General features: G+C 36.3%; 1 non-coding gene across 1 annotated transcript; it reads left to right on the top strand.

Annotated features, from left to right (window-relative positions):
- The first annotated feature begins 7,694 nt into the window (after nucleotides 1–7,694).
- Nucleotides 7,695–7,801, top strand: LOC139846362 (small nucleolar RNA R71). The gene has a single exon (XR_011759075.1). It is a non-coding gene; the product is annotated as a small nucleolar RNA R71 (small nucleolar RNA).
- Nucleotides 7,802–9,019: the final 1,218 nt, after the last annotated feature.

Genomic DNA, 9,019 nt, shown 5'->3' with positions numbered 1-9,019 from the left:
TACTACCATTGTTTATACCGCCATATCAAAATCACTGATGTACAAAGTGTGAAGAATAAAGAAGTGATTCTAGTATTTCAAGACTATATTGCTTGAGGACAAGCAACGCTCAAGTGTGGGGATATTGATAAGGCTAAAAAGGAACATATATTTCATATCATTATCCCCCAAGAAAGACAAGATTTTAGTTGCAATTGTTCCATTTTCAAGTGATATTCGTTTATATTAAATAAGTGCGAAGACAAAAGGCAGATTCGACAAATTGAAGACAAAAAGGTCCAAAAAGCTCAAAAGTACAAGATACAATTAAAAAGGTTCAAATTATTGATGAAGAACGTCTAAAAATGACAAGAGTACAAGTTGCGGAACGCAAAGTACACGATATAAAATAGTACGAAAGGACGTCCGAAAATCCGGAACCGGGACCCGAGCCAAGAAGAAACGCCCGACGCAATGGACCAAAAATATCTAGTCTACTATGCACATAAATATAATATAATATATAAATAATTATTAAAATTATTTATATTTTATATATATTTAATAAATATGTCGACGAACAAGAAGACAAAAGATATGTGAGCTGTCCAGCGTGGCCATGCGAGTCGCATGGCAAATAGGCATAAACCCATGCGAGTCGCATGGCAGTAAAAATCTGGCCAAATGCCTATAAAAAGGCAGTTTATGCACGAACTCAAACACATCTTTTTCTTTTCCTTCTCTGTAAACATATAACATAAATAAATAATTATAATTATAATTATAATTTTAATAATTATGATTTAGTTTAGTATTGTAACAAATGATTTACGGGTTTTAAGTCAAGACTCTGCCCGTGTAATACTACGATATTAATACCCACTGTAAGTTATGTCTTTCCTTTTTAATTTAATGTCTCGTAGCTAAGTTATTATTATGCTTATTTAAAACGAAGTAATCATGATGTTGGGCTAATTACTAAAATTGGGTAATTGGGCTTTGTACCATAATTAAGGTTTGGGCAAAAGACCGACACTTGTGGAAATTGGACTATTGACTATTAATAGATGGGGGGTATTGTCTAATTGAGTGACAACTCATTGGAGTCTGTCGAACCTATCTTCAAATTAATTATCCTAATAATTAATAATGATTATGGTTGTCCTATTTAGTGACGTTCATATGGAATCTATTATAATCATTTAATTAATTATTCGGGTTGGGTAATTGATTATTCAAACTGATCAAGTGGGTAAATTAATATTCATATCTAATCAAAACAGGGGTAGATTACATACAGTGATAACTGGTGTAATTGTTGACAGAAGTGATAACTGCGTCACAGTTTAAATCCTTAATTAGTTAGAATATTTGACTTCGGGTATAAGGGTAATTTGACGAGGACACTCGCACTTTATATTTATGACCGATGGACTATTATGGACAAAAACCAGATAGACGTATCAAATAAACCAGGACAAAGGACAATTAACCCATGGTAATAAATTAAAATCAACACGTCAAACATCATGATTACGGAAGTTTAAATAAGTATAATTCTTTTATTGTATTTCTCATCGTATCTTTATTTACTATCATTTTATTACTCGCAATTTTATTTACTGTCATTTTATTTATTGTCATTATTTTACGCACTTTAATTATCGTCATTTATCTTTGCGCTTAAAATATAGAATCGACAAACCGGTCATTAAACGGTAAAACCCCCCTTTTATAATAATATTACTACTTATATAATTATATATATTTTGTATAAATATAGTTGTTAAAAATATAGTAAGTATCACCAGCTCCCTGTGGAACGAACCGGACTTACTAAAAACTACACTACTCTACGATTAGGTACACTGCCTATAGTGTTGTAGCAAGGTTTAGGTATATCCCATCCGTAAATTAATAAAACTTGTGTCATATTTTGTAGTATTTTGTATTAAAAATAATACTATTTCGTACCCTCACGCTACATCATCAAGGATGAGAAAACATAAACGTTTCATTTTACAAAGTGAACACAAGTACGAAAACAAACATTCTACGTACGAGTTAGAACAAAAATCCTCAATTCGATTATCATTAGTTACACTTGCCGGGTGTAAGCGAGAACTTATGTTGTATGGCCATATGGGTTTGACAAACCCTCATTCGGACGGTTTGCTACCGTTATTCAGATGAAATATATTTTCGAGAAACAGTGTAGGTTCTAACACTATGTGTATGGGGTTCGTGGAAAGTTAAGCCTTGATAATTGGGTGCTCGTGATAACAATTTTTAGAATGGTTTACTATTATTTCAACGTTATAAATCTTGTAGTTCATTTGTACTTACTCACTTACTTACTTAAACCTATGATTTCACCAACGTTTTCGTTGATAGATTTCTATGTTTTTCTCAGGTCCTTGAACAATAGATGTTACATGCTTCCGCTCACTATTTTTGATATTTGCTTGGATGTCCAGTATACATGCATACATGGAGCATATTTTTACTTACTTTTAAATCGTGTCGCATAGGTTTCATTTGTACGTTAAATGTTGTAATGTAACTAGTCGTTGAACTACTTTTGTAAACTTGAAACATCTTTACATTTGGAATAAATGCGACATATTTTGGTCAAACGTCATTTTAAAGACTTATGACCACATAACGGGACCTAAGTAGACGGCACCGTCAATGACGATTTTGTCGGGTCGCTACAATTTTCCCCGATGTTGTTTAGATCAAACCATCTCCTCATAAAGTTGTTCACGTCCCTTTTCAAAATCTTACCCCCTTTGAAATCAGTGTACCCGAATCTAGCCATCTCATTGGTCGTGTACCCTGAGATGTCAATTCCCAATTGCCTTGCTATCTGTATCACAAATACACCACCCACCGTGCCCTTATTCCCTTTTTGTCCCAGTTTTATCGAAAAGATAGTCAGCAATCACATGGGGGACATGGACATGTTTCTTATTGGCAATTCGATCAGTGAGCCAAATGTCCAAGTATGACATTTTCTCATTGCTATGAAATCGGTAGTTGACAGTGTTCGCAATGAATCGGGCTATGATCTGAAGTTCATGTGTCTTAAGGGTGTTTGCAACAGTTTTACACGGGCTAAAAGTTCCATCGCTTATTTGGTATCAGGCCGCAGTATAGTTAAATTCTTGAGGGTTGGTATTGGGAATTTTGCAAGATAAGAGGTAATCCCAAAGGGCATCAGTGTTGTTTCTAAATTCGGTGTAAATTCTCAGGGCTCTAATAAGTTGGAATATGCTCATTTTTCTTTGTTCCCCGCCCTAATAAAAGGTCATGTACTCTTGGTCAGTGATTGTTTCTACCATAAAGTTTACAATCAAGGTGGATGTGAACTCCAAGGTCGGGACAGTGTAAATAGGCTCATTAAATCTGAAAATTAGAACCCAAGGGTTGATTGATAAGTTCCCATATGGAGTTGCAAAAAGACTCTCAACCTCAGCAGTCATACTGGCTTCATCAAGAAGAGACCAGTCAATGTATTTCCCAGGATAGAAGTGGTCCTTGAGCCTGAGCTCTAAGTCTGCTCTAAAATGTGGGTTCAGCAAAACCTGTTGTAAACACGGGTCTGCTGAGAGTCTCAGGATATCCTCCGGGATTGTTGGCACTTCATCATCCTCAACCTCTTATTGAGCCGCAGGACGTTTACCCCTGCCCTTGACTCCGATACTCTTTTGGCGTTTACCATGTGATCTCGTGGGTTCGTTAGTCTACAAGATAAGACAACAAGAGAAAAACATTATGGAGGTAAAAGTTAGCACATAAACAATTTTGCTTTCAAATTCCAATCATTATTTCCAAGTTGATTTCAAAAATTTCACGATTAGTTTCATCATGCAAAACATGTGCGTGTATATCATACATGAATAAAACAATGCATTTAGACATGGTCAAATGTGAAACCAAACAAGGACAAACCACTTGGTAAAATTTCAAACTTTACACAAAGTTTCAACATTTAGCTCATGTAATCAATTGTCAATCATAAGTAGTATCATAAGCTAAACATGCATTATACTCTATCATTAAGCTCATCTTGGTCAAACATGGTCAACATGAATCAATTGCAAAAAGTCAACCCTAGTCATAGCCTAATTAGTTCAAAATTTGTCTAAGACAAGAGTATTCATCAAATTATATCAATTCTTCATGTTATAGCATATATATACCGCAAACAAGTACATTATCACTAATCACATGCTCAAATTGGTCAAATTCATTCAAAACCCTAGCTTATGAACCCTAATTTTCAATTTCAAATCATACAAGCATGAAAGATGGATTCAAAGCAAGATAATCATGGTAGACTAACAATTAAGCATTAACAATAACAATTAACACTCTAATTTGGCTCAAAATCAAAAACCCCCAAATTGGATGAACTCTAGAATTTCAAAGTTGGAATCGATGTAACTAAGCATGCATATCATGTTAATAAACATCAATGTAGTCTAGATTCATCAACAATTTGACCATTAACATCATAAATTAAGCATAATCTACGAATTAATCATAAAGAGAAAATGGTAAAAATCAACCAAATCATGTTAATGAGTGAGTTATAATAATAGATTCTTACTTTTCCCATGTTAGATGATGAAGATTTGCAAGAAAATTGATGAAATTTGAAGCCTTGGGTCGATTTAGGTTGATTAGGGTTAGAGTAGTGCCGCTATTAGAGAGAAAATTGAAGTTGGGTGTGAAAAAAATGAGGTTTTAGTCGTGCAGAATTCTTAAGTAGCAGAAGCAAAAGCGCCGCTTTTCAAACAGGAGCGTCACTCCTAACAAAATGGAAGCGTCGCTTTTGAAGGAAAAGCGTCGCTCTAGGCGAACTAAAAGCACCGCTTTTGAACACAAAAGCTCCGTTCTTGGCTACTGTCCATTTTTGGCACAAAATCACAGGTTAAAGCGTCGCTCTTGTAGCAGAAGCGTCGCTTTTGGAAGTAAAAAAGTGCCTCTCCTAGGACAAAAGTGCCGCTTTTGTACATGATTGCAGTTGTTTCCAATTTTAAGTCCATTTTGACCCATTCACAAACTATTTTTTACGTTTTTCGGTTTTACCCATATGCATGCAATGCAAAAACATAAAAAAATGCAACTAAGAAAAGGAATATCATACAATTCTAAACGGAATGCAATTAAAAGAAATTATATACACAATTGTGGAAAGTTTTTAACGAGTCTATCGTCCGACTCCCATCCTGTTGAGATTTCAGCTAATTCCGAGGTGGTAAACTTCCCTTCCCTTTGAGCTAAGGGAAACATTTTCATTACCGCCACCACTTAACATTGACATTAACCAATCATTCATTACCTTAGTTTCATTGATTAACTCCTTAAGTTTGACTTTCTCATGTTTTAACAAGTTTGACACTAGGTGTTTTCTCAAGTGTTCATCCTTTTTGGATGAAGCCCGATGCACCCGCCCAAATAACTTTCGCATCGACTTGTCAACAACGTCGTTTTGATTTTTGGCTTTACCTTGAATTCCCTTGGTTAATCGACCACTACCTTTAGTTGGTGAACCAACTTGCCTTGTGCTTGTGATGCATTTCACACTAGCAATAACTTGTGGTGTGGTCAATGGCATTGATGGTGTTTTAACACGTTTGGTTTTTATGCTCATGCATTTCCCTTTATCCCGAAGAGTCAATTTCCCGGTTTTAAAGTCAAAGAAAGAGTTCGCGGTTGCCAAGAATGGCCTTTCCAAAACAAGGGGCACAACCGGGTCTTCCTTTATATCAACAATAACAAAGTCAATGGGAAATTCCATGTCCCCCACCTTAACAATTAAGTCTTCGGCGATCCCCATACTAGAGTTAATTGATTGATCAATTAATGTAACTCCCATTGTACTAGGTGAAAGGTCACCTAGGCCTAGCCTTTTGTAAACGGAGTAGGCCATGACGTTGACACTTGCCCCCGAATCGGCTATAGATGTGAGCATCTCCGAATCGTTTACATTGAATGGGATAAGGAAAGGTCCGGGATCACCCATTTTTGATGGTAGGTTACATTTCTTTAAAATTCCATCACACTCCTTTTTCAAGAAAGCGGTGGATGCTTGCTCAACATCTCCCTTTTTGGCCATGAGTGTCTTCAAAAATCTCCCATAGTTGGGCATATTCTCAAGCACCTTCGCCAAGGGGAGTTTAACATAAATATTTTCGTTGTTGGGTAAGGTTGACTTACAATCCACATCATTTAGATGTGTAGGAGGTAATGATTGAGGATGTGAGACCGGTGTCTCATTTTTCTCCTTAGTTGATGTAGCAAGAACCTCGACCTCGTTCTTTTGCACCTTTATATTCGATAAAGTTTCGACCTTTTGCTCTTTATCAACCTTTCCCAATTGAAATTTCTCAAAATCACCCTTTAACTCCTTGCATGTCGACTCGGTAGCCTCCATGGACATTACACTTTTAACTTGGTATGGAATGAATGTTGCATCGTCCAAATCTTCCGAAAATTTGAATACTCCATAATCGATATTATCAATTTCTAACGCTTCATCAAAATCAAACTTGTCTCATTCAATGTCGAACTTAAAAGCTTGAGGATATTCGGATTGATCCGCTTTGGTTGAATCAGTCGAGTTCACTTGAGCATAAGTATTGGTAGGATTTGATGAACTCGCTTGTTTTTGGGTTGGATTGGTAGTGTTGCTCTCGATAGGAATAACCCTCGTGTTATTTTGGTGGTTTTGTTGGTTGTTTCGGTTGTTGTTGTAATTATTCGGGTTAGCTTGAGTGTTTGAAGGTAAAGTTCCTTGTGGTCTTTCGGCAACTTGATTTGAAATTCTTCCAACGATGCTCTCAAGGTTTTGGAATGAGGCTTGTTGGTTTCGGAATTGTTGCTTCAAGAGCTCATTCTCTTTCATTAGAAAAGCTTCGGTTGATTCTACTTTCTTGATGTAGTTTTGCATGATTTCTTCTAAGCTTTTCGAAGGTTGGGATTGTTGATTGTTTTGTTGAGGTTGTTGATTGTAACCTTGGTTATTTTGTGATTGACTATAACCTTGGTTGTTTTGATAATTTGAATTGGCTTAATTGTTGTAAGGTTAGTTATTGAAAGGTTGTTGGTTTTGGTATTGGAAATTGTTGTTTCGGTTTTGGTTATAGTTGTTGTAACCTTGATTTCGGTTTTAGTTTGTGAATCCGGGTGGTGTATTGGTTTGGTTGTTGAATGACACTTGTTTTTCATTAGGATTGTAGTAGCTTTGGTTAGATGTTCCTCCTCGTTGGTAGTTTTGATTACTCACATAGTTCACATGAGCATCCGAATTCATGGGAATATCATCTAGATCAACATGATTGCATTGAGTAATTTGAGGACAATTCTTCGTGAGATGTGGACCCTCGCATCGTTGACAACCTACTTGCATTGTAACTACCATTTATTGAATCTTCTTCAATTCTTTCCCAAATGTTTGAAATTGATTGTTCAAGTTTGAAAGCGTCACTTGCCCATTATCACTCTCGACTTGTGCTACACTTTTCCTTGTCAAATCTCGCGGTGAAGACGCCCATTCATACGTGTTGACCGAGATGTCTTCTAACATAATTTCGGTCGCATTTGGTGATTTGTACATAAATACCCCACCGGATGAAGAATCAAGATATTGCTTCGTAAAAGTATTACAACCCCGATAGAATGTGTTGATATACTCCTTCTTCGTCAAACCATGCGGTGGGCAAGCTCTTAGTAGCTTCTTGAATCGAACCCATGCATCATACAAACTCTCATCACCCCATTGTGTGAACCCATTAATCTCCATTCTAAGTCGCTCTACTTTTGACGGTGGAAAGAAATGATTGATAAACTCGTTTGTTAATTCTTGAAAGACCTTATGGAATCAGATGGTAAACTTCGCATCCAAGCTTTTGCGTCTCCTTGAAGTGTGAAGGGTAATGCCCTTAGCTTAAAAGCGTCATCGGTGACGTTTTTCCTTTTGTAAATATCACAAAGATCATTAAAGTGTTGAATATGTTCGAACAGATTCTCATATATTAACCCATGAAAGTATGTATCCTTGATCAACGTGAAAAAGTTACCCTCGATCTTCCAATTATCCGCTTCAATTCGTTGTTTTGTAATAGCCGGTGCTATCATTGTTGGTGCAACTAATCTAGCGTTCCACATTGGTGTGTCGTTTGGATCATTCAATAATTCTTGATTAACTGGAGGACCATTAGGATTGCCCTCTTCATCGTGAATCGGATTACCATCTGGATCCATCTCTTCTAAACAAAATGGCAAAGCTTCGAAATTCTTTCTTAATACCCTTTCTTCTCTATGATTATAAATCCCGTGCACGTGTCTTTTTGGATCGGAGAATGGATGTGTGAACTCTTGATCCTTGTGATACCTTGTTTTCATACACCAAAGGTACCTATCCTTCAATCATAACACAAACACAAGCGGATTTCCAAACAAAAATAATAATATAAAATGCGAAAGGTAACTTCCGTAAGGGTAAACCCCTACGAAAGGATCGAACAATTAAAAGTTTAAACTAAATAACCAACTAGGCTAACCGCATCCCCGGTAGCGGCGCCAAGAAAGTGTGATGCGTTCATGCGATATACATCTTTTACCCTATAAATTTATATTTGATTCAAACACTACAATCAAGCACACACAACTAACGAGCACTTAGAACCCGGTTATTATAGCACTTTAATGTAAGTATTCTTATCAAGTTCGTCCCAAGGGACACGGTGTAAGTCGGATATTTGAAACTATCAATTGTCCTAGGGTTTGTTTGATTGGTGGGTTTCGATTGATATCAACTAACAACTAAAACTTGCACAATTAAACAAACCTAAATTTATCAATTAAACTAGTAACAAGAAACAACTAGTGAAGGATTAAGACTTAAAACAAAATAACTAAGACGTGTTCACTTATCTAATCCTCTCTATGCTTGGTTTGCCCCGTTTTGCCTATTTTGCTATCTCATTAGTTGTTGAACTATTAAATATTTAGCATCACTACTAAACCT

This window comes from Rutidosis leptorrhynchoides, chromosome 4 (assembly GCF_046630445.1).
Source record: "Rutidosis leptorrhynchoides isolate AG116_Rl617_1_P2 chromosome 4, CSIRO_AGI_Rlap_v1, whole genome shotgun sequence".
Taxonomy (NCBI): Eukaryota; Viridiplantae; Streptophyta; class Magnoliopsida; order Asterales; family Asteraceae; genus Rutidosis; species Rutidosis leptorrhynchoides.
This window is presented reverse-complemented; position numbering and strand designations above follow the sequence as displayed.